Source organism: Brachycentrus maculatus, unplaced genomic scaffold (assembly GCF_059751285.1).
Source record: "Brachycentrus maculatus isolate JH-2025_06_01 unplaced genomic scaffold, ASM5975128v1 h1tg001801l, whole genome shotgun sequence".
Classification (NCBI taxonomy): domain Eukaryota; kingdom Metazoa; phylum Arthropoda; class Insecta; order Trichoptera; family Brachycentridae; genus Brachycentrus; species Brachycentrus maculatus.
In genome coordinates, this window is record NW_028282387.1 from 14,235 (window position 1) to 41,784 (window position 27,550).

Genomic DNA, 27,550 nt, shown 5'->3' on the forward strand with positions numbered 1-27,550 from the left:
TCAGCATGAGCTTAAAATGAAAGATATGGAGTAATAGTACCGTATAAAAATCGAACAACTCGAGCACTAATCGAAGAACAAGAAGAACGATCACAGAAATCTCTCCGCCAACCTCGAAAACCTAATGAAGGAAATATAAGCAGTCGAACAGAATGAGAGAAAGGCTTTTGAATACGAGCTTGAGCTTCTGAAATAGACCAAGTAGCTGGAAAGCAATACTAAATTAGAATAGCTAAAAAACCGTATCAACCAGCAAAAGCAGGAAGAGTTTCGCAAAGTCGAAAGCGAGTACGAAGAAACTATAGAGAAGTTCAAAAGAGCCAAACATGAACAGTATCAAATGAAACTATCCGCAGCTGAAAAGAACATAAAGGAAATGCTGCTCAACCATATGAGAAGGATCAACGAAAAGAATAAAAAATAAGAGGAAATCACCGCAATGGAGAATGCAACTAAGCCTGTTCGAAATACCCCATCTTCAGATGCACTCTAAAGCAATTGGATTGACACTTTGGAAGGGTAAATAAAAAAGATAGAAGCCAAATAGAACAGTTTGAAGCGCGAGCTGGAGGGGATACGTTCATAGATTCTGCTCATAAGAGAGAAGACGAAACCCATTAAGCATCGACTTAATGAGGACTAGCTCGACCTTTATAAAGTCCTCAAGAATAGGCTATCCGCAATGTGATAGAGGATTGAATATTTAGAATAAACACGTGATTTATTAACATCACTGGCGAGCCTTGTTTATATCACTATATTTTAATAAAATCCTTTGGATTGGCCAATGAATCTTTTTTCACTTTCTTTTTGGCCTGCATGAGCCATTATTGCCTGGGGTATGTAAATGGCTCATTGCTCACACTATTCCTCTTTCTTTTTTAGCTATAATCAAAAGGATTGGATGCCGATTTTCTTTATTAATCCTGCTCTTGCTCGTGATTATATCTGTTCGTGAAAGCTAACCCTTCCGATTAGTCCTTGTTATCTTTTGAGAGTATCATCGGATAGTTTGTTCTCCTCACGGAAAATTGATTGTTAGCTTGAATGCAAGTAATCTTTAATTTTACTCTTTTCTACAGCGAATCGTATGGGATGACGAATTTAAAGTTTGTAGGCACCACAATGAGAAACTATCGGAAGTTGCAACTCAGTATGTTCATAATATATTTGAACAGACATAATTCATACTCTCCGCAAATCCGCCCAGATTGCAAACACAGCAAATCGACTTCCTTTTCCATTTAATTGTCATTGAACTGTTTTTTGTAGTCAAACTTTTTCAAATAGGCAGTATAGAACCTTATGAAAGAATTCTTGGTTTGCATCATTTAGTTTTAGGTCGATTCGTAGGGGGTTAGCAGCTTGAGAGAGTCCAACAGACTCCCTAGATCCTTGATTTAATGCTTCATAGTCTATACGAACTCTGCCAGATTGATTTAGTCGTGACGGAATCTGACTTTTTCCATGAGAGTGGGCCAATTGCTAAATCTCTAGCATTCGCTATGATATTTCTTATTGAGGCTAAGTAGTTGTTCGATGCACATGTTGAAGTATTAGTTATAATAGAAGATGTTGTCTGAGTTTGTGGGCAAGCTCTTGAGCTTTTACTCCAAAAAGATACTGTTGTCGTAAATATACTTAAAGAAGTAGGAGAGAGATTCAACTTTGATTTCATCTTTGGGTGCTCTTTCGCGGATTGAATGTTCCAGCAGCAATGATAGTCTGTTGATTAGATTGGAACTCAGATTGATCGAAGAACTGACTAAATACTGCAGCATTTAGACTTATGCATAGGAGTTCGATGGCATCTGTCGCAGCATTTCGTTTGGCTGAAAGAAAGTAAACACTCCCGCATACCCCAAATATTCACTGTTTAATTATCTCTTTATTTAGCAAACTTGTTTCATGATGTTTGCAAAAATGTTTTGAGATTTCAGCATATCGACAAATATAATGCAGTCAGCCCCGAAAACTTTCCTCCAATCTTTCGGCTCTGCGATTGTTTACACCTTAATCCTTATTAATAACTAATGCAATTTAAACACATAATGGGCCTATATTTCGATTTCTTCCTCGCTGCCAATAATTTACTTGATAATGTTCTTGACCACTTTTTTTAATAGTGTTTGTGAAACAGATTGCTGTTCGGCTTGATCTAGTTGCTGCATTGAGAACTATGTGAGTATCTTGATGACTATTTATTCAGAATGACCTTATTTGTTCGGGCGTTTGTTACCGATATTGGCTTATTGGTCCAACTTTTATAGCACTGTACGCAGGAGGCTGCTTCTGTTTGGCTTACTTACTCTTTTACTGCGAATATATTTTGTTTTAGGCCTCTTTTCAAGGATCTTCGACATTCCACACTCACTCTTGACGTTGTCAGTTGCTCGTGAGTATTGGTTGTCTGCACGATTGAACCCATTTTGGAAACGTAGTATATTTTGGGTGTGCTGCTGTAGTTTGAGCAACCAGAGTTATTCGGACTTGCGATCGTGCATGTTTTGCCTCAGGTCGGCCATGATGAGGGCATAGCGCTGATGTTTCATTTTGGTCTCAAAGTTGATGAGCTTGACCAATCCTTATGCTTGCTTCTTCTGCCTCACTTCGTCAGGAGTTAAGATATCCACTAAAATTGATACGAAATCATTGAAGAATTTTTTCCGTTCATCCTGCTCTTTTTTTTTGGCAATCGCGATTTTTTTTAAATTTTGGTAATTTTCCCGCTTTTCGACGGATGTCGAAGGAACATTGACCTTTTCTCCTTTATAATTATGTCCTATTGTCTAGGGCTTATCTTACTCCCTCTCGATTTGCCTCTCGCCATACTTCTCACTTTACTTCTCATTTTACTTCTCATTTTATTTATCACCATACTTTTCACTTTACTTCTCACTCGCTTCCAACCTTTGAGGACTGATGTTCAGGAATGAGCATATAAGCAAGTGCACGTACTCGGATTTATGCCATGAACGCTCAATTAGTTATCTTTGAGTAATTTACTTTTCTCGATTTAGTACCTTGCTGACGTTGGAAGCAGGCTTAGAATTACCATGGAATTATCTGGACAATTTGGATGAACTAAAGATGTAAGGAGGATTCCAATAGTTTTACTACTTTTAATTTTATTAAGCGTACACATATCCCTCTCTGCCTTCCACAGCATGCATGCTATCTAGAAACTTTATGTATTAGTTCCTTTGCTCTGGGGGAAAACGCAGGACTTTCTGTAAAAAGGATGAGTTGATCCCCTTTGCGGGTTTGGATGTAGAGTCGTTGTATTTGAACGATTCATAAATTGACTGATATGTTTTTCTGCGAATTTTTTCTATGTTGGAGAGCATGAGGGAGGCCATCACATAATCAGTTGAAGGCGACTCCAAAATGCTATAGTATTTCTAATAGTTGTTCATTTTCACAGCTTTTTGGATCTACAAGGCTTTGTAGATCTCCACCGAATTATACAAGGGATTTTCTTCATGGGGGTCAAACCCGTTGGAAACATTTTCATAGAGGTACTTTTCGAAGGTGCTTGAAAACACAATTGCATATGCAGTGATCTCAGCCTCATGGGGGCTAATGTATATGCCCTCTTGGTTCATCTTCTTATTGATTGACTCAACTGACAGGCTGGCATTTTTGTTCTTGAGTCCCTTAATCATCTTCTTGAGCCGGAAGCGAGAAGCAACGTAGATGTCCATCAGGGGGGTGAGTATTTTGGTTAAGCTCTCTCTGTTCATCTTTTCATCGAAGATATGGGGCGCTGTCTATTTCGATTACTTGGAGCGTTTTGCCTCTCTGGATTGTCTGGGTTCTTTGGACTATTTCTTCCGCCCCTAAAGTAAGAAATAAGCAAACCTAATTGAAAGAGATAATGAAGAATCTCGATATTTGTTCACAAATTACGATGACTTATTTTGTCATCTTCTCCTCGTCTGACAATCGCGTGATGTCTTTGACCATCTATCTCATACGATCCCATAAGAATTCGTATATCTGGATAAACTCTATCCTCTTCTGCTCGAACGGCATAGGGAACAGGAGGTCGGCCGCCTTTTTCCGATCTGAGTCGATCACATTTTCGTTGATGTGGTTCATTGCATTGATCAGTCCCTTAATAGATCTCCTCAGACCCTGGGATTCCTACCCGTTGTTTTCTTCTTCTCTTGCTGCAGATCTTCTAAATCTCTTCAAAGCCAACTTAGGATCTGGCTTATATGTGTTTTTGTTGATTTCGAAGATAGTGAACGATCTGCCCGTGTCCAGATTCAATTTGATGTTTTTAAAGTCTTACTTTTTAGCCTTAACCAACGCCACATTGTTCTCCATGTAGTGAACAAGCCTTTCCTGAAACTATGAATTGCCGCATATCTCATCAGTTGCTCGAAGCTAGGATTCACTTGATTTCATGCCTTCGCTCTCGTCATTCCGGCCCTCCTTCTCATCTACATCTTCCCGATCCATGTCCATATCCATATCCATATCCCTATCCCTATTCTCCATATCCTCACTCTCTTCCTTCTAGCCTGGCATGCTTTAAGAGCAGTCTTCATCATTATCATCATCTTCGCCTTCATACTCTGATTCCATTTGGTTCTCGTCTTCTGAGCTTTATAATTCGCTCTAAGCTTCCCTTTCTTCGGAAATGCTTTTAGAAGCAGAGTATTATGAATTTGATTGTTGTGGTTCGCTTTTTTTCTTCACATGTAATTTTTTTTTCGTTTCCTGAATGTATTTCGTAAATGTTTCTTGCTTCTTTGCGAGTTTATCTGCGCTGAATTTTTAGCGTCTCTCCTCTTACTTCGATGAAGTCATGGGCTTCGATGTATCCTTAATCGAATGTTTGTTGTAGGCAGGCTCCCGTTGATTGTACTCAGTTTGATGGCTCTAACCGCCTCTTCCTCTTCCTCTTCTGCCACTTCCTCTTTCCCCATGGCCCCTTCCTCGGCCTCTTCCACGCTCTTAATTTGAGTATTGGTTAGGACTTTGAACTTGATTTCTAAATTTATCATTTGGGTGCTGATCTATAGAGAGCTGACTGGACTTTTTTGAATTGTGATAAGTCTGCTGATGGTTTTCGTTCCTCTGAGGGGGTGGAAACTGAGAAAGAGCATAAGGCGGAACATAGGTTGGAGACTAATTTCTCTATTCAGCTTAGTTTTGGTATCGAGTTTATCTCCCTCGGTTGCGGTTAAAGTTCTCCCGGTTTTGATGTTTATTATAGGTTGGCTAAGAGTTTTGAGGAGAGACTTGGCTTCTCTATTGATGTTTTGATGTTTGGTCTTGGTTTTGATAAGTTTTTTTTAAATATTGTTGCTGACCTCGAGGTCCTTTCAACTGGCCATTAGAAAACGAGCCCGCATTTTGTGCATAATTCTGTGCATAATTTGGTGAATTATTCTGCCTGCTATTTGGTGCATTATTTTGTGCATAGTTCTGCCAGCTATTTTGTGCATGGTTCTGCCCGTTATTTGGTTCATAGTTCTGCCCAGAGTTTCGATGCTCGTTATTATAGCCTTGCTGCCAATGGGGAGATCTTTGGGGCGACGAATTGTTTTTCTAATATTGCTAATTCTGAAAACCTTGATATTTTTGCGCTTAATTTTCACGCATGCCCATGTTATTGTTATTATACTGATTGCCTTGATAATTCCTTGCCTCATTTACTGGCCTCTAATTGTTCACAAATTATCTCCCGCGCCCACGCCCACGGCCCCGACCTCGCCCTCGCAATTCAGGATTGTATTCACTGTATCTATCATTTCGATTCTAATTGGGAGATTGGTTGCTGCTTCTCTGGGGTGGGAATTGCGAATAAGGGGGAGGATTCTGATAGGTTTGATTCGTTCGAGATTGTTTTTTCTTTTCCCTTTATGCTTTTTCGAACTGAGCCAGCAGTAGCTGTGCCTGTAAATGCATGAGTTTAATTAATATAATATGAGTCTCAACAACAAACCTGCACATTAAAGGCCATCGCCTCGAATTCCAATCAATTTTGAATTATATCAAAAGAGTGGATGTCTCTAATATATTTTATTTATTCATTCTCATCGTTTTTCGATATCTGTTCGTTTTTAGTTTCCCATTCGCTTTCTAACTCCTTTTAGATTTGTTATTAATTTGCGGTTCTATAAAGTTCAATTCACCACAGATTTGGTGTTCGATAGACCACCAATAATAGACTTCTATAATATTCATCACAATATTTCACTCACATCCTTATAAATATTAAAATCAATCAATATTGTGCTTGATCACTTCCTTCTCTTGGCCATTATCAGATTTAGTCAGCTCACATTTCGGCTCGCCAATGAACAAAGTGCTTGCCTCTGTTCGCACTTCATCTGACTCCGATGGCGACTCGGAAATTTGTTGGAGATGCCTGGAATGGTCGTAGGAGATGTACGAATAATTTTACTATAAGTCCACCAGGTATGATTTAGCCACTCTCATTATTTCTATTGGCACCTGGGTCTGCATCTTCTTATCGAATGGTTGATGGGGGTGATGACTCACATTATACTGAACTCTCTCCAGTATGCTCAAGACTGTATTTATAGCGCTTAGGTTAGTATCAAGTATTTTTCTCTGCTACTCTAAGTATATCAGTTTGAATTAAAGTCTGAGCTTCGCGCCTTTGGATTGGCCCCAAACATCACTTTTTAGCTATTTTAGAAAATGCGAGATTATGTCTGCAGGATATCGATCATATAAGCTGATGACTATGTCCCGGAAGTACCTGAAAACGAAAAGCTCGAATTCGGGGCTCGATGGGAAGGTCACGAAAATCTTGTAGAGATCTTCGCCCTGGTAAAAATTTAGAAGGTACAATCGTAAATACATTAGTAGATCTTTACTGATGGCACTCCTCTTAAGTTTGAACTATTTGCTGACTTCTTCGGGCTTTACTTCTGAATAGTCATTTTTCTTGAAACATTTACCGTACCCCCCGATATATGTGTCAAGCACAATACTCCGGGCTTCAGGGAGAGTGGGACTGAAAAGGGCCTGCATTCTCAAACTTACGGAGTCATAAAGATTGTCTCGGTATGCAAAGCCATACCACACGAGCAGAAACTTATTGGTCCTGCCTCCGTACGAATTGAAGAGCTGGGAATTGGCAGATACTGGGTTGCTCGTCGACATTGTGAAATAGCATGATTCATCCAAGCACCACTCTTCTTCTTCTGAGTCAGATTACTCCTATTATGAGCTTTAAACCTACTCAGCATACTTCTTGTCATCGTGATTGGCGACCACTGCCTATTTCGATTATTTTACTTATTCTGACTGTGTTTGTGTTTTATGTCCGATGCGTTCGGCCTAACTATGCTTGTGTATTTATTTTTACAAGGATTATAGTTGTTTTTAAATACTTCCTGTGAGTTGACCCTCTTCTGTGAATCGGCTCTCTTCCTTTGGGAGCTCTTACTTCTTCGCAGCTTTAGATTATCGTGAGCGGAGCTACTACTCATCTTTCTTGTTTTCTTCATCCTTCTTGCGTTGGTCACTTTGCTTTTCTTCAGGGAAGTAATTGTAGACTTTGTCCTCAACATCTTTATATTTCTAAATGGTCAATGCGACACTCTGCTTGAATTCCTCCATTGTGGCTTTTTATTGGTTTGTTATATTCTCGATTGTCTTGGCATGACTGTCCTCAGTTTCGGAATCTGTGTCATTGTCCTCATGATCGTCCAACTCACAGAAATTGATCTCGTTGAGTGCTGGAATCGGATCTCTATATGTTAGCTCCTTCTTAATGAAGGCGTTGACATGTGAATTAATTTATGGAAGTGACAGTCTGCCCAATGCCTACAGTGACTACTCTACTATATTGTTTTTCACCAAATAGTTCAAAGGAAATGGTAAGGTGAGCTAATTTGCTGGCTTATCAACACCGAGCAATTCGCAGTTGAGCTTATTCTTTTTGGGGCGATAGCTTTCATGGAAACCGTGGCCTTTTTCGTATTGGGTATGGACGAGCTGGTGGTCGACCGAGTTGCAGTGGTGGTTCATCAGGTCCGCAACAGGAATGAGGCAAGCTGTGCTAAAATAATAGCCAAAGCATCGAGTAAGTACTGATTTGTAGCATACTTTGAATAGATCGTGGATTTGCTCCAAATTCAGATGCTTAAATTCGTGCCTTGTTTTGAGAAACTAGCACAGTTATTGCTCCACCTTTTTGCACTATTTCCTGACGTGTAGAATCTCCTCAATTAGGGACTTATTGAGTCCTACTAGTTACTTATCTTCCCAATCGACTGCGGTTTCTGGGGCGGAAATGGTCTTCAAGTAGGGCCTCCACGGGCTCTTTTAGATATTGACCTTGTGGTACATTAGAAAAACGCATAGTATTTTGAATTAGGCCTCCTCATCCGCCTCATAATCGAACATCTCCTCGTTCGACCGAAAGAGTTGCCGCAATTCAGGGGAGTCATAGCAGCGCTTTGCAGTTATAATTTTGGAGGAGGGAACCCCCATTATGACAGTCTTATGGGGGAGTGTTTCTTTCGTGCCAACCCCTTGCACGCCATTAAAAAACTGCGGAATGGTAATGGCCGGATGTACTTTAAACCCGGCCTCCCTGATCCACTCCCTCAGCTCCTTCACATCTTAGGATTGTTATTAAGCGCTCAAATTTTACTCGGAACTCATGCAATAAACTCAAATTTAAGTTATCTTGGTATTTGGCATAAACTCAAAAATAGACTCAATGAGGATCGAAATAATAGTTCAAAGTATCGACAATAACAATATGCAAATTCCTTGATACATAATGAAGAAATCACTTCAGAATTATTTGTTGACCTTAACTATTTTCCTGACCCGATCTTTATGCCAGACATTTTCAAGCAGCTTTTTCAATTCGGAGAGGTCACTCTATGATACTATCTGTTTGCTTATATCCCCCGAACAATCGTAAGACATAGAAATCTTGTGCTTGAATATCTCGAATTAGTCGACTGAATCGAATGGATGGATGAGGCTTGCAAACAACTAGCTTTATTATTTGTTGTCGGAGTTCGTTCGGGATTACTCTTCATCACTATGAACATCTTCTATGAGCATTCTCCTCATTTCGACTGGAATTTGTCCCTTATGCTGGGATTTGACCACAGCCTTTTTCTTGGAGTACACTTTCTTTTGTTCAGTTAAAGCCTTCAAGCAATGTTTTACAATTTACTGCCCTCTTTTGATTTCAGGCTCGTAGTCTAAGAGCTGCTGCAAAGCTAAAATTACAACTTTTCTTTCAATTTTGGACTTCCAGTATTGCTCAAACACTCTCAGCATCATTGAGTAGTAGAACTAATTGCTAATCAAGCACTCTCTTGTTTCGGCAGGCGCTGCATACAGCAAATGAAAAAACAAAAATAAGTACCATCTTGAGTTTATGCTGTTGTTTTAGAGCGATCTTTGCGAGACTGCGATACACAATTAAGGGCTAAAACTCAAACGCTTCAAACTGATGATCATTATGCCGAATACGAAACAAATCTCCTTTAAAATGCAGTTGTTGATATCGCTTGACTTTGTGGAGAAGATGTAAGTTGCGAAATTTTTAAAAAGAGCCAATAAAAATTCATGGTTGTCAGCTTTTCTTAAGATTTTATTGACCAATCGAAAGTAGTTTGTGCTGGCATTATATTTATTGAGTCTTTCGGGGACTCCAAATTCAAGGGCGAACTGTAAAATCTTGGGGTCCAATACTATATATTTGTCAACGAGCAACTCATATATATCGATGAAGGAATCTTAGAGCAAAGGAATATGCTTCCCATACTGCTCGATATCGAGGAAGCATTGCTCAGCCAGCTGAGATTGGTAATCAGATTTCTCTCTCTTCATTATCTTTTGGAGGAAGTTCAGGGAGAGTATCGTTTTATGTTTCGATGTTGTTTCACCGTCGCCGATTGTTTGCTTAAATGTTTAGTTGAGCTTGTTGAGCACTTTAAGGTAAAGCTACTCGTTTTTCTTGACAATTTTTTCGAAGTTGTTGAGGATCAGCTGTTCAAATATGCTATCGCAGACATCGATGAAGTCAATGATTTATAAGAAGACTAGATCCATATGTGGAAAAGCTTTCATAAAAGGCTGGTTCTTTGAGATTCTCTAAAAAGCGGCAACACCTTCTATCAACAGCACTTTATCTTTGACTAATTGGGCTTTCACATAAGCGAAGTAGGCCGTTGTTGGGTAGTACCCGATCAACCTGATTAACCGAGAAATCACTATCTTATTGTCAAGCTGGCATAGTGCTTGAATCTGGGAGAGCAGCACAGCAATCACAATTTGATAGAGATCGGGTCTTTGGGAGATCTCTGGGGCAATCGCCGCAAGAATCATGAAAGCAATGTCCAGTTTTTGATTTGGCTACAACCCCCAAAACTCATACTCTGAGAACTGCCTCTTTATTTATTTGGATGTCTATGACTCGTCGTGATAGCTTGTCAATGACCCCGTGATGAATATTACAAGCAGCTATAATAGATTCCTTAGCCCTTCATCAAAGTATCTCACATAGGCCTTTAATAGGTTAGCAGCCCTGATTTTAATAATCGGGGACCTTGCGAAACTTTATGTAAACTACTCTGCGATTTCCACATACTTTTCCGGCATCGAAACAAAGCACTCAATTTCGGCTTAGGTAGTCTTAGAGTAGATCATAATGGCGAAGAGTATATTGATTTTATAGTCATTGAATAGACTTTTGTTCATACCAGCATTGAGTTGGTATTAAACAATCTAAATGCATCGACAAAGCAACTGCTCAGTATAGTCATCTTGCTCTTAGTTTCTCTTCTTTGTTTTAATTTCGAGGCTCTCCACAATAAAAGTCATAAAGATGAGGTTGAAAATAGGCTGTGGGACGGCTCCCATAATGTGCAGATTCATAGTGTAAATGATTTAGAGAATGGATTGCTTGATGGCATTTAATTTAATGAAGTCTGTCAGCATGGACTTGGGCTCTGAAAATGCGTACAGATACTAAATTAAGAGATTGTTGAGAATTTATGATCTCTTTAATGCTACCAGTTCTTACTATATTTATTACTCCTCCTCAAACAGTCGCTCGATTGCAATTTCAATAATTTCAAATAGCATTTTGCATCCTCTGAACAATTAGTTGGCTTCCTCGATGTTATGGTTTGTGCCATAGATATACTCCACGAATTTCAAAATGTTGTTGGCTATCATGGCCAATATCGGCAGGAATTCGGAAAAGAAGAGGCAGAGTTATTCCGGTTTTATTAAGCTATTCATATAGGCTAATGTTAATGTGCCTAACCCATAAATTGCTTAGACTGTCTGGTTTGTCCACTTTTCAGGAAACTAGAGGATCTTCTGGAATCTGCCAGTAATATTGATTTTTAGGCTTCCTTTATATTATTCATTGTGGTCATAATTTAAAATGTATTAGACTCCTTTCCCCAAAATATCCTTAAAGCAAGGGAGAAACCCTTATGTCTCAACCAATAAATCATAGATGCTCTCAATATATAGGGTCTTATCCAAATTACGGGCTTCTGCAATTTTGAAATAAAAACCCTTTAAAATACTGCAGCATGCTTGCAGGAAGTTTTCTAAGTATGAGTACTCTTACTGTCAGGCTTATCCTGATGGGTGAGCCTCAGGAAGGATAAGATGATATCAAAGTATTTGGGGTGGAGTTCCAGATATTAGAACAGTGTCTTTTATGAATTTTTGATTTATGCTGTGTTGTTGCCTTGGTAAGTGGACCTGATCAGGGCAGCGACGCGATCGACTTGGTCGCTGGACAGAATTTATTTCTCGTATGCATTTTATTCTTGCATGGATCAAGTAATTTATTTGCAATATCTCTAATAGTCATTGAGTTGATTTCGAATAGAACTTATAAACCCATGCAGTCAATTAGGAGAATACAAAACGATTCAGTCAATGATGACAGACTGCTGACCCCCCACATGAAATCGAACTGCATCATTACCAGCCTTCTCAAAAAACACATTTCTAGGAGATCTCTCGCATCTCAGGCCCTCAACGCCTATGATCTGGTGTATGAACAACAAAAACTGGCCCTTATCGCATTCGACCAGCCAACACATCGCAGGATGCTGAGCTAATCTCCTGCCTACTTCCACATGAAGCTCACAACCAGCGCAAGTGAGATGAACAGAAAGAAGCAAGATAGAATTAATGAGCTAGAAATCGATATCGAAGAGAAAGCTAACTGCTTCTTTCAAAAAGGAGTCCCAGATCGGTTCAGGAGCCCGCAGGCCACATTAAAAGATATCAAAAACTACCTGCGCCCAACCGCAGCCAACAATCTCAAGCGCATAGAAATTATCAAGAACAATATGCGCTCCAAGACCAAAATGCCTAAAAGACCCGAAACGCCTCAGCCCTAAAAGTCCTGCTCAGCCACTCTATCTTTTTTCGACAGTGGTTTCGATAGCACTGACCCTTCCCGTGTAGAAAGGGTCATGAAATAAGTCAATGCAAATTAAGAGAAGATCAGTGAGAAGCTGTTAAAAAGGTTAGAAACCACAGATTTTTAAACCATCTATAACGAGCAAAGGCGAAGAATAACCAACGATGTCTTCTCCAAAATCGAAAGGAAACAGAGCAAAGCGGAGAAATGTAAACTAAAAGAAGTCGAGAAAAGACTAATCAATAAGAATAAACATAAGCACAAGGAAATAATTGAAAAGCGAAACAAAAACTAAAATTGTCTTTTCCTACGAATGAAGTGAAATCCATAACTTTATCCAATCCTATATTTCATTGTTTGTATTCTGGTTGTATTATTGCTTATATATTTAGAAGGCAATTTTTACATTTTAAATTATTTTAAATATCTCACGGCTTCATAGTGTCCACTATATATATATATATCTCTATATAATGCTCGAGATATCCTCTCCTATTTATCTGAGGTGAGTTTATCGAAATACTCTTATTATAGCATTAATACATTTATCAGATCGAGATAAGATGCCAAACAGGAGATTAAAAAGATCCAAGAAAGCGAATTAAGACTTGAAAATGTCACTGCAGAAATCAAATGAAAAGATATCTGTCTTGGAAGATCTAATTTCATCCCTATCTATATCGTCTATATCGCAAAAAGCCAGTTTGGAAGATACACAAAACCTGAAGTGTTAAATATAAAAATTAAATACCAAAAATGACGAGTTGGAGAATCTTCTCTAAGAATTGGAATCTGGGCTCGAATTAGATACGAAGGCGGAAAATTAGACAATAGCTAAATATGAGAGAGCTCAACAAATGGTCAACAAAAACAAAGCGGAACTTCAACAGACTATCAGAAACTATAATTCTTCTAACTATTTTCATGTTGGCCCCCGCTATCATATGCTCGGATTCTGTCAAAGTATTATTTCGCTTTTCGAGTAGAAAAGAGCTGGCACAAAGGTCGGCTAATGATGATTCATTGCATAAGCTGAGTTTATTAATAATCCTTATCAAATTGTTTGGATCTGATCAGAATAATAAGCATTATGATGCAAGAGGATATAAGATATATCGAGAACCCATTCGAGAAAATATACAGCATAATTCAGCCAGATCAAGACAAACTTTACAGCATTCTATTTGGTTTGATTTAGGAATTTTTAGCTGGCTCCAAGCTGCCCACTCTGCAGGCAGTTTCTTCACAACCCACTAAAACTTGTGTTGATACCTCTGCCTATTCGGGAGTCAATGGATATCTGTATACTTTGATTCGACTCTCTAGGTACATTTGTTGTTACTCAGATGTATGAGCTCGCCCAAAATGAATAGAGATTAGACTGGCCATCGAATATCGTCGATGATCATAGCCGAAGACTCCCAAATTAACAAGCTAAAAAGCAGTCAATTCTATATCGACTTGGCAATGAAGCAGTATATTCTCATCAAGGACTATTTCGATGGTCAAAAAAAAAAGTCCAAAAGAGACCTTTCTTTTTATATGTCTGAAACTTGTACATGGGTTTGTGGCATGCATCTCGGATTCCTAACCGAAGATCCCAAGCTATTCAGGGATAATGAAAGGAGGCTTCTCGAGTGCTATGATATCTACAAAGCCAGCAAGAATAAAATGTTGTGGGAGCTGCTTTACGGAGTCCCCGGATTTCTCTATTGCTTTTTAGAGCTGCAAAGAGATTATGACCAAAATGAAAATGCTCTTTTCCGTACGAAATTCTCCACAATAGCAGTTGCTCTAACTTTTGACATTTTCATTGCAGGAATAAGTGGGTATGAATAAAAGAACAAAACGAAAGTCAACCTCGCGAACCTTCCAGCAGATTTCCGGTTGGTTTATCTGTTTTGTGATAAGTAGTATATAGGAGGGGCCCACGGTCTTGGGGGCAACCTCAATATTCTGTTGCTATCCATGAAAATGAATAAGGACCATGACTTTGCACAGTACTATCATACAATTGTAAAATCCGTTCAATGCCTGATACAGCATTTTATTAATGGGAATTTCGCCACTTCCTATGGGTCGAATAAGGTGAAGCTTGTGCACTTTTGCCACGGGGCTCCTGGAATACTGTCTGCGTTGGCTCGATTTTATTTGATGTATCCCGAAGCAGGAATCCAGCTGGCAGTCCCTGATGTTATCACTAGAGGGCTTAAAAACATTTGGAATCTTGGGGTTCTCAAAAAAGGGTTTGGACTTTGCCATGGAATTTCAGGGAATGCATATGCTTTTCTGGCTCCAAGCATTCAGGAGATGTTATCTGAGTAAAAAGATGAACTGCTGCGGAAAGCTATGCTATTTGGCTTATTACGAGAAGAAAAGGGAGTGATGAGCGAAATAAGAGGCTATAATTTTAGTGACAGACTTGTAAAAGGTATAAGCGACAACCCATATTCGCTCATGCTCGGAAATGCGGGAGATATTTGCTTCTTTATTGATTTGTTTCAGGGAAAAGGGGAGTTTCCAGGCTTCGATTTTTGAAATATCATGGTCGAACACCATATTGATTCAAATTTATTCTTGCAATGTTAATTAACACTCTTCATTGAAAGATGTTAAGAAATAATTATTACATCATATGTCATTTTATTTTATCTTATTTTCTTTTATAATTATAATTTACATTGCTTGGCTTGATGCAAAATTAGCTGGACACATAGTATCCAGAGCTCACGGGCGAATAGATAACACTTTTTATGACACATGCACTGAAGTAAGCGGAAAAGGCCTTTGACTGTCAGTAGGTCCCTGTCGGGTGCATCTTTATCAATCGGCAGAAGTAGATTGTAGCAAAAAGTCACAATCTGACAAACACTCTCCAAAACGCGAGTTGTCACTGCTAAGTTAATTGCATCAGATAAATGAGCAAATCAGATATCGCCATCTCTGAGCTTATTTTGTTTGTAACTGTTTAGCCATGCATCATGTGCGCATATGCCCTTAATCTTGTCTCAGTGCAGCAAGTCTATTTCGGACAATATAATACACGCTTTGGAGGATGTGGGTCAGTTTTAAACATTTATAAACATAAGATGGTAGGGGGAGTGCTTGAAAAGTAGAGCTTATAACTTCTGCAGAATTTTTATTCGCGTGGGAATCAAAGAATTCCATAGTAAATGAGAAATCGTTCAAGAAAGAAACCCAAGTTAGAATGATATTGCTGGTGAATATACTATTTTACTCTAATTCACCTGTCAACGACAATATTTCAATCAATAAATGCCTTGGTTAGCTGAATTTGTAGATACAGATGCTGCAAAAAGGTAAAAGTTGTAATATTTATATTAAAATTTGTGCTGGTTGATGTTGCTGCAGACGATGATAAAATATGAATGCATCATTCCTCCTCCTCGGGAGTCCATCGTATTTGCAATAATATCGTGCCATCGACTTCTTTTTCGAACTTTTCTGCTTCGAGCTGATAGTTCTTGGAAATCCAGTCCTTCGGTTTCTCCAGCGCAGGTTTCAGATCGATGAAGACATCCCCGAGATAATTATCCTCGTCGAACTCTCTTGAAAGCCAGAGTGATACATTTAGGGTGAGCCCTTCTCCCTAAGGAACTTTGTACTCGATTAGGTTTAATTCGGTAGCAACGTTGAGCTTCTTTTATTTTGTCAGGTCAACCATCTTTATTGAATCGTCGGAGTCAATATCTGTGTTGATGAAATATTTTATGTAGGCTCTTTAGATGTCGGGATACTGCTCCAGTTTCAGGAGCCTAAGTTGAAGTTTAAGTTTCCCATTTAGTCTTTCGAAGCCTTCCTCTTCTTCATCCTTTTCCTCATATGGCTATTAAAATTCTTATTACTATTCGGGCTATTCTTTTTCAGATTCAGCTGCTTCCGCCTCTTTCTCTTAATTAGCCCTTTTTTTTTAATCCTCCTCCTCCTTTTTTATTCTTTATCTTTACTTCTACTTTTACATTTATCTCTACTTTTACTTTTATCTTTACTTCTCCTTCTCCTTTAATTAGTTTTTGTTTTTTTATTCCTCTTAGTCTGCATTGTCCTCGGGCCTTTACAGCTATGCAATTTTGCCAGTCCGCTCCTGCTCCATAAGTTGTTTCAATTATTCTAAGTCGATTTATCCAGATTTATCGCTATCTAACAGATTAAACAAGTTGCTCCAGTCACTTTGGTTCATGAAAATGTTTTGGCTTTCGAGACCCTTTCGAAGCTCAGTAATTTAGACCGTGCTATTGCCATCCTTATCCAGCATCGTGAAAAATTTATCGAGAGTGAGACCATTTTATAGTATAATTCCTTTTATCTTTCTGATGAGCTTTTTCTCCCACATCGGCCTATTTTTGTGTCTGTTCTCCAGAATAGTCTTGAACTATTCGAGGGATAGAGTCTTTCGGCCGAAGGCAAAGCCGGTAATTCGGTGCAAAGACATTACATCTTGAGGGAGGACTGATAACTATTCGAGCATTTTTGTGAATTCGTCAATATTTAATTTCCCAACACCTCTTCGGTCGGCATTTTTAAACCTCTTTTACAAGTTAGGGGGATTGTTCTTGAGCAAGTTGTATAGGCTGATAATGCTGTCATCATCATACATGTTCTATTCACTGGGAGCTGTAAACTATGAATTCTGGGCCATAGCTAATGTTTTGATAAATACCTGCCCGGATTTTCTTCTTGCTGCTGCCTCCACGTCCTTTAACGTTGAGATTTATTTGATTAAATCCTCATTTTTGCTTTTCAATTAATCAACCATCGTGGAAAGTATCTTCGATTTTTATTCTCCGCCGACTATATGGTCAATTTCGGACTTAAGTTCCTCGTTTTAGCTCATTAACTTTAATATTTGGGAGTATTGCTGAGTATTTTTGCTTCTCTCTCTCCGCAGTTCATCCTCGATCCTCTTATACTGATTGATTTAATCATTATAGTTCATTATTTTTCGTTCAAGGCTTTCGATCTCGGACTTATAGGCCATTAATTATGTCTTTAAATCCTCAATTTATTTCATTTTCGCTTCGAGCTACGTGCGTATTTTGGAAGATGAATGCATATTTCTCACTTTTTAAACAGGATCATTGCTGAACCAGTTTTCGCCGAAAAAACTTTGAAATGCCTCTTCGGATTTGCTTAAAACAGTTGGTAAAGGCTTCTCATAAGGGCATAGAATGTTAAACGTCCTCATTGCAGCCTAGGGGCCGTTCACATTCAAGAAAATTTCATACAAATCTTCAAGCCCTTCCATATCCTCGGCCCAACTCCCTGTGTAAACGTATGGCCTTTTCACGTGCCATAGAGCCTTGACTCCCGATTCTTGGAGTTTTTTCATGAGGACAAAGAACTTCTATCGAATCCATGTAGAGACTTGATTAACATCTTTTGTGTATATTTGCTCATTGACCTTTCCTTCATTTCTGACACTTATTTTAGAGCCTCTGTCTCCTTTGTCTCCTTTTTATGCTCTGTCTGCTCTGTCTTCTCTGTCTCCGTTTATTGTGTTTTTTCCCTTGATTTCAGAAAACTATTTCCTTTTCGCATTTTCTTCAGGATCAAAAATTATTCCTTTGTTCTGACAATAAACATTAATTATTTTCTTGATTTTGTCATTTGAAGCCAAGTCAATGGGAGTCTTGTTGTGGCTATCCCTAATATCCACAGACGCTCCTTTTTGTAAGAGAATGGGGATACATCTCGATTTCCCCATTTCAGCTGCATAGTGAAGTGCAGTTTTCCCAAACATGTCTTTGTGGTTGATTTTACCACCATTTTATAAAATTATGCGAATTATGTTAATCTGCTCGTCGCTGCTGTTGTAGACTGCATAGAAGAGGGGAGTTTTTCCAACTGAATCTGCCTCGTTGACGACATTAGAACTGAGAAGCATGAGCTCCAAGCTTTTAAAATCTGGCCTGGCCGAAGCATAATGGACTGGAGTGCAAAGCTTATTGTCTTTGACTAACACTTTTGCTTTATTTTTGAGCAAAACCTGGCAAATCAGTTAATTTTGGCAATAATGCAGAGGGGTTTTGAGCTCACGGTCTCGAGCATTGACTGAAAACCCTTATTTAATCAGCAGCTATGTGAGAATGTCGAAGCCTTCGAGCACAGACAAATGCAGGCAATTTCTCTTAAAATTATCGACAGTTTTTAACATCTCCGATTTTCCCTATTGGCCCATGCTCCTCAACTCGTCTTTCACCTCAATTAATGAGTTATTACTTTCTAGATATCTCCTCGACGACAGAGAGTCAAAAGATTGACGGAGCGGATATTATTCGGCCTCCCAAACCAGGTGAGGTCATAATCAGATTTTTATAAGATAGCCAAAGCCCGCTGGTCTTAATTCTTTGACCACGAAGACCCAAACTACTTGCAGACTTCAGCAAAACCGATAGTGGATAAGGCGACAGCAAGATCGTGGTGTATCAGCGCATCGAAGCCTTGCGCTTTGTACTTTTTCACAACTTATTTGATAAGCTCAATCGAAAATTCAGGCTGGCTTTCCTTCGAATTGGTACTCATCTGTGGGGATTATTTAAATTATTCATAGTACAGCATTATAATATTAAAGTTCAGAGTAACATATCAAAAATGGCTTCTCGAATTGATTCTGAATTCAATGCGTGATCACTATTTCTTTTGGCTTGCGTTAAAAGGCCTAAAGCATACACTTTTTTCTTGAGAATAGTTGCGAATAGGCTCTATAACGAACTATCACGGGAGACTTCCTCAACTTTGATTTCACAAAAGACTAACTTGGAGAAATCGTTATTTAAAACATATTCAATAACATCCTATCTTTACACCTTGATCGGCAAATTTAAATCCAAATGTATCAAACTGCTCCCGCAGTTGCTTAGAAGAGTAGTGAGGATGTTGGTACCTTTTTTCATTTTCATTAATTGTTCATTAATTTCCTATGCGATCAAATACTGGTTCATGGTTAGTTTTAGGCATAGTTTGGTCTTTGGGGTCAGCAAGCTGCAGGCATTACTAAAGTCTTGTAAAATTTACAGTCTTATGTTTGTTATTTAGACATTTAGTTCTTTGCATTCGAGCTCGAACAGTTTGCTCAAAATCGGAAACTACTCAGAACTTACGTATGAATGAATTCGATAGTCAAATGTAAAGTGCAATGCTTTAAATTTAGGAAGTATATGAAATAGCTCTCTCAGTTCACGACTCGTTTTTTTATTGTGAAATATCACATGAAACTATTCGATTTATTCAATTAGCAGAAAGCAATCTCGATTCAGCTCAAACGAGCCATCGATTTTTAACACCAATTTCTTTATCTTATTCGTGAATGAAATAGGCAATCGAGTTGAAACATTTAAAGATACTTTCATGTTCTCGAAATTGTTGTTCAGCATCGCCAATTCGTTCGCTAATGAGATTTTCATTGTTTTTAGCGAAAAAGGTTTATACTTTTCGATGGAGTCAGCCAAATTCTTGAATAGGTTAATTTACTATTCCGGAATGCTATTCCATATTTAAAACTATTAAAAATGGTGCATTATGTTGAGTGCATCAAATTTTTTGTGTAAAGATTGGAAAGCTGACGAATTTTCCTTTGTTCTTTTGCATTATTCGAGCGAAGTAATAAACTATTTGACTTAATATTTGTTCTTTTGAATGGAAGACTGTTTCGACTCCTTCAATTTTTCGATTTGGAACTGCAATTCGATCAAAAAGTTGAGATTCTTCGTTATCTTTTCAACTTCTTCGATGATCTTCTTGGAAAGTTAATTTAAATCATCGACACTGCATGAAGGGATTTACATATCGAAGAGCACTCCAAACAACGAAAATATTGAATACTTCTCAAATATTCGCTCGCTTCTGCAGCTGTTGCTCTTGCAGATTAATCCATTTTTCGAGGTCTCCACCTTTTTCATACCACAGAACTCGCAATCTGGCACTAAATACTCTGTAATGAACTATTTATTTTTAAGGACTCCACTACGCTTTAGGTCAATTTTGGCCTTAATTTCAGGATGGTCCGCTTGTTTGCTTTCGTCGAAAAGGATTAAATGATCATTGGTTGTGAGGACAGGCTTTCTGTATTTTGGCTCGATGTCGAATTTGTTTTTAATAGTCTCCCTGACATATAGGTTTTTCTTTCGCTATAATTATTCCACTTTGATTTTGGCCTTACTGTTAATCAGTTTTTAGATGTTCTTTTCAGCCTAGATCTGACCATCGCGATTGAAATTGAACATAGTCCTCGGACTCTGAGCATGCATTTTGTTATCATATTTAAAACTTTCACGGTAATTTCTGCCATAATTCTTCGGCTCTTCCATGCAGAGCTCATTTAGATCCAATTACTATATTATGGAGTAGTCGTGAATGTTTTATTGCATCCTGGACTCAACGAGGTTTACTGCTGAGTTATTGCTCATTAGTCTTTCTGCCACATCTTTTCTCATGGTCTGTATGTTTAGGTATTTGATTTAAGTATATATAATCCCTGAAAATGCGAAGGGTGATCCCAACCCCAACCCCAACCCCAACCCCAACCCCAACCCCTATGTTTAGGTATTTGATTTAAGTATATATAATCCCTGAAAATGCGAAGGGTGATGAATATATAGAATATTTATTTATTTATTTATTTATTTATTTATTTATTTATTTATTTATTTATTTATTTAATTAATAGAGCAAATATGAATGATCATAAATAGTCGATTAATTGCAAACAATAAAGTTTATTTAGAATCAGAGTAGATAAGGTGGTATTTATTGTTGAGCCTGCATAGTGCGTTCCAGGCCCATCAATACGACTAACCATCAACAATTTGATCCCAGAATAATGTCTGTAGGTTCGATATTTTCCCATGTTTCCTAAAGAAGAATGCCTTCCAAAACGACTTGGTACCTATTGATAATAATTTAGTTACGATCATTTGCTAGAGGAAACCAAGGGCTTCCAGATACCATCCAGCTATTCCCCTTGAGTCCGAGTCAGTCACTAAATTATGATCACTGCCTAAATGAACAACACTTGAGCTCTGCTGTCACAAAAAGCTGAACAGTGATTTCAATTAAATCTTTACCATATTATAATCACTCATTTCACTATTCATTATTCAATCATAGAATTTAATTAATTCTAATATTGGATTATATTAGTTTAATGCTGTTATTTATTTATTAATTTGTTTATTTAAAATATGAAAGAAGACTCTGAGTATTGAGCTCTTTTGCTGCTGGAGCCATGGCATCACAAAATTAGTCTAAAGGATACAGTGCTGAATATTTAATCATTTGAAATAAGTATTAAAAGAGGAATCAAATAAGCTCAAGGTAGGCATATTTTCCTTTACATTCGTGATACATCTTCTTTGAAGCTCCATTCTAAATAAAGTCTCCACCTCCGCTGTCAGAAAAGTATCTGGATAGAAACTAATTCTGGCCTTTTTTAAAGGCAGTAAGTTTCAAATCGTTGCAATCCTTCCTCATCTGTAGATTTTTATTTATTTTTTCCTTGTTCATGAGCTCTTGGTGCAGTTTGTTTATGACAGGATACAAGCTCTAAAGTTTATGCATTAGTATCTGGGTGCAGTTGAGGCTTTCAGTGCACTACTCTTCGTTCAAAACATTTTATAGGGATATCTCGTTTTTATTTGAAATCTATCTTAAAGAGTGCTCAAGATGCTAATTGTTCTCCTTCCCAGTGCTGCTGGACATAGATCCGACGGTCGACTATTGCAAATTCCATTGCTTTCTCGATAGCTTAAGATCATTAGAGGTACAGCGATTACTTTATCCATTGCGCGATTGCCGCAGGGGCAACAGATGTTGAGAAGCATTCATTGAATGCTCCTATTCTTCGATTTATCTTTGCAATTTGGCAGATTTGGCTAAGGATCTGTACTTTTCGAGCTGTTTGGACAGCAAATGAATCTCTTCGTGGTCCTATTTGATTTTGAACTATAAGTTTCGTTTATGATCCACTGCATCCGCATACTTTCTAGACAGGATTTTTGAAACTGCGTCAAGCTGCATGCCTTCTTTATATATGTTTCCATATATTTCGGCATACTCCTCCAGCGAATTTATCTTCAGAACCGAAAAAGCCTCTTATTTTTCAAGATTTTGACTCTCTTGCTTTGCTTTAAATTTAATATTTTCTTGAGACATTTATGCGTTGCTAGCATGTACCGAGTTGTTCGAATTAACAATTCGGATTATTTTTTCCCGAAGTCTCTCGTTGGTTTACTCTAATTTTTATACCTCTTACAGAATTTACTTTATTTCCATTACATTGTCAAACATGCCCTCTATTTTATTGTATTCATGCATCAGTATATGCTGAATGTGTTCGGGGAGGTTCAGCACTCGGCCTATGAAATTTTGTTTATGAGAGCTCTTGATGGCACAATAAAAGCAGAGTTTTATTTGCCCAAAATTTGTGAGCTCGGTCAATTTCAGATATTTGTACTCTTCCCGAAGTTTCTTGCCATGCTATTTCTCCATATATTGTTCCACAAGCTCGAAAAAATTCTACATGTTGCTACTACATTTTGTGAAAATAGGATAGCTCACTTCTTCCATGATGGATCGAATTAAAGAGCTATCATTTTATTAACCCTTTGCATGATTCCCTCTGATTTCATGTTGGTCATTTATCCAATCCTTGAGAGCCCAGCTACTGGCAATCTAGTCGTTAAATCCCATTGTAAATATAATAATAATTACTAGCTTTATATGATATAAACTCTTAATTTTGCATAATCCATTAATATATAAAGGCCACACTTCTTTCATTTCTTGTTTTTAAAGTTTTTAGTTCTTTTATAACATCACTATTCTTGCGAGTATATCATATAATATCAAATTGAAACGAAAACCGCTGCATTTTTGGGAAAAATCGCACATTTTTTAGTCTGATAAATAATATAAGATATCGAATTAGTGTGAATAACCGTTATTTAGTCAAAAGCTGAAATTTTGTATATAAATAGCACAAAACTCAAAAAGAGAAATTTGAGCAGCTATTGTTATTACAACTTAAAGCTCCAATTACATTAGTTTCTTCAGATATCTCTATTGGCATGATTTAACAATGTATTCATTTACTACTTTTAATTATATATTTATCATTGGTTCATTTTGCATTTTTGGCAAGTCCCTGAAACTGCATTCCCATCATTCGGCAAAATTCTTGGAATCCTTCCATGAATTCCTTATTAGTTCCGTATTTTGCCATAGCTTCTTTCGGGTTTGTCTTGAAAAGATCAATTGCTTTCATATATTAGGGATTTGTAAATAGTTTGTTCACCTTTTCGTTTGCTGTAACAGACTAGAGAAAATTGTCAGTCATCCATTTCTACTTTGATTCGTTGAGGTAGTTATTCATTTTCATTGCATCTTGGACTTATTTAATTTCGAGAGGATTTGTCTTTTTGGTGACTTTTATTTCGGGCACTTTTTACTCTTTCTTTTTCTCAGAGTTTCCGCCCGCTAAAAAACCTTTTTTAAAGCCTCCGAAATCAGACTTGGGTTTGGCCTTTTCGATGTTGACGAGTATCTATTAAACTTTTTTTTCAATTTTCTGGACCTATTCCTTCTTCTCGTCCTCGTTGAGGTACTTAATGTCAGGCTTCGTGTAGTCTTATTTTCCATAATTCTTTGGCTTCGTGTACTGTATATTTTTGATCTGATCCTCAAAGTCGTCAAGAGGGGGAAGATCTTCGTTGCTCATTTTTAAAACTTAGTCAAACTAAATTAAAATAAATATAAATATTCTCAATATCGATCACATTTTGGCCCACTTGAAAGGGTCGAAAATTTGGCCCAAACTCTTCCTCGGGCGAGACTATTCCTCGATCTTCGGGTTCGAAGAGAAGAGTCTTTTCAATTAATCCTCGTTTATTTTATCACCGAGAGATGTGTTCTTGACTGCTTCAAAGGGGTTATCAGTCTTCTCGACTTATTTCTTTTTCTTTATTTTTTTCTTGGTCTCCAGATCGTTTCTCTGCAACTTCGCAGCTTGCTTATCGAGCCAGGATCGATTCTGGTTCTCCCAGATCTCTCTCCTCTCCAACTGCTGCTTTTCATCGAGGAAGACCAACTTCTCGTCGATATCAGAATTATCTTCGGACTCCTCATTCGATTCTTCTCTCACTGTCTGGCTGCTTTCTTCATCTAAGTCATTGAATTAATCCTCGCCTTCATCTTCATAGATTTATCCGTCGTTCGGCAATCTATCGCTGGCTCTTTCATAATTCTTTGCGATTTCGTCTGAGAATCTCTTGATGACTTCTTGTGGGACATCCTCATTCCATTCAAGGCTCTTCCTCTTACTGCTTATTACATCCTTCAGGATTTAGCACTATTCTAAAATAACAATGAGTTTACGTTATGATCTGAGCCGAGCCTTTCTAAAAGCAGGAGGATCCATTTCACTCTCAACTCCATCGTTTTCTTCCTATTTCTCAAATTCTTATGGAGTCAGTTTGGATGCTTTGGTCTGCTTGAACTAATCGAGTCTTCTTCTGATGGTTTCATCACACACAAACACGGTCTTGCAAATTTATGTGGTTGAGCAGTTAGGGCTGGTCACTTTATGAATTTTAGTGGCAATTAAGATAGCTGCGCCACACAATGAAGATGGTCTTCGACCTTGGCACATCCAATCTCTCTTCATCCTTTTGATGAGTCTGATGGCAGTCATTGTTACTGACTTAGTCTTATCTCCCAAGTTTAGCATTCTGCAGTATCGATGAATAAAGAGACTTGGGTCAATAAGAGGGAGCTCCTCTTGGAAGCCAAACTTTTTAGATAGCTTAAAATAGCATCTCGCCAGCTTGAATAATCCCACATTCATTTTGTCGCTAAGGTCTATTAATAAGTAGGGGGCTTTCTTGAATCTAAGAGTGATGTAAAGCGAAGCAGCAGCATACATCTCAATGTTTTTTCCCTTCTGAAAGAACCCGCAATTGTCTGCATACTTCAGCAGTCTGTTGGCAGCTTATATTCTGCATCATAATATAAAGTACGCTTGATCGTAGTTCGAATCGATTTCCAGCTGCCTTCGTAGATCCTCGATTTTCTCCCTGACCTTTCTAAGCCTTCGCTCGCTTGAAAACTGATTTTATTTTTCTGAATAAATTCCAAATTACCTTGCGCATTAATGTTCTTGCCAAGCATTTGGTTTTGGTTTCCAAAAAGAACATTATTGTCGAAGTGACATTGCTGAAGCACCAAACCGCAATCAGCACATGAAACGAACCCTTGGTCATCAGTATCGAAATTGGAGCCATTACACTTCAGGCAACGATTGAGATTTGTAATTTTGTTTTGCTACTTCATGTGTTCAACAATTTTGAGTTAATCTATGAAATTAATGCTTGAATTGCAAAGTAATATATTCTTTTATAATTCGGGGTTATAATCAGGGATCGAGTTCGCTGTAGTTTTATTTTATGTTCATTCAGATTCTGATAATTCTCGTCGTGCACCTCGGGCATTCCTGTAAACTGGCTGGGTAATAAATTGGGCAATGTGTCAACAAATAGGTTTTTGGAGATGATTCTTTTTGTGGAGCTGAAATTGGAGAACATGTTTGTGTCCCTCTTCATAGTGTATGTTGTGTATAAGCGTAGACTGTTTGGCCCTACTCTTCTGTGGATCATCGAGATCAGACCCTCAAAGACATTCTAATATACTATATTCAAAACAGACTCCTCAGCGAGTATATCTATCGCAATTCTTCCCAGATCCTTAGCAACAATTTAAAATGCTACGAAGCATACAAAAAGTTTTTGTGCGAGTTTAACTTTCCCTCGTGCTCTGAGGGGGAGTCTAAGCCAGTTTGTTACTCATCATGCTCATAATTTTACTCCACTTGCGCAAGTTCATCAGATGCTTGCGATATAATATACTTGAATAAGGAGCCAGGGCTTAATACTACTTGTTGATGATAAATAAAATATATAAAGCGTATGTGTGATATCTGTGATATCTGTGATATCTATGTTATCTGTGATATCTGTTATCTGTGATATCTGTGTTATCTGTGATATATGTAATATTTGTAAATATCTGTGAATGTTTGTCCCAAAATATTCAACCCCTTAAATTACGCATTATCGAATACAAATATTTATTCTTATGAATTCATAGTTCTAATTGCCGAAAATGTGTTGAACATATTAATTATATAAGAGTGAATAGTTCTATTGCGGCATTAATAATTCTATAGTGAATTATTATCGAATATGTCATTCAAAAGAACAATTATAGATGGCTCGAATATCACATTTAATACACAGAATAGGCAATCAACGCAAAGGCTCAAAAAACATTCTAAGCTTATTTTTTAGTAAATTAATATCAAAATGAATTTCAGCAAGCTGGACGATAGCAACAGGCGAACATCTGAAGCCTTTCGAAATCCTCTCCCGAGAAATTCAAGCTATCGAGCGCGTAAAAGCATCAACATTGTAAAGAAAACAGACCTATTCGAAAATAAAAACTTTGATAAGTGGGAAAATTTCACGGATGACCGTAGAAATTCAAACTGTTTAATGGATTCAAATGGCCATGCGAAGAACAGTCCTTATCCTGATTTCATATAAGCCTGCGTCCTGAAGTAAAGTAAGAGTTCCAGTAACACATTAAACCTAACACACAGTAAGGCTTTCGAATAGGGCTAAAATTTCCCTGATAAATTCGGGAAGTCATTCAGCTTTTTTAAGAGGCCGAAGTTGCTTGACGAAAAAAGCTTCAAAATGAATAAGATATTGGATTTTAGGAGCCTAAAATCTTCAATCAGAAAAAACAAGACACTATCATAAGACCAGTAAGAGATTGTCACCAAAGGATGGACGACAATGAATTTAAAAGGCAGATTTTCATGCTTCGAAAAGATCAAAGAATCTCGAAAGCTATCTCAAATTCGTAAGCATTCCTCATTGCATTCTCAAAGAAGCAAAAACAAACAATCAACTCACGATCTAATCGGTTAGGAAATAGAACGAATAAAACAGAGTAACCCCCTCTTTTTATTGAACTTCGCGAAAGGGTTCACAATGGACTCCAAAACTGAGGACTTCTCATGTAAATTGAATCTTTTCCACGCCGAGAGCTCGATAAAGAAAT

General features: G+C 37.8%; 1 pseudogene; it reads left to right on the forward strand.

Annotated features, from left to right (window-relative positions):
• The first annotated feature begins 13,987 nt into the window (after positions 1-13,987).
• On the forward strand, positions 13,988-14,932 carry LOC148298623 (glutathione S-transferase LANCL1-like; annotated as a pseudogene).
• Positions 14,933-27,550: the final 12,618 nt, after the last annotated feature.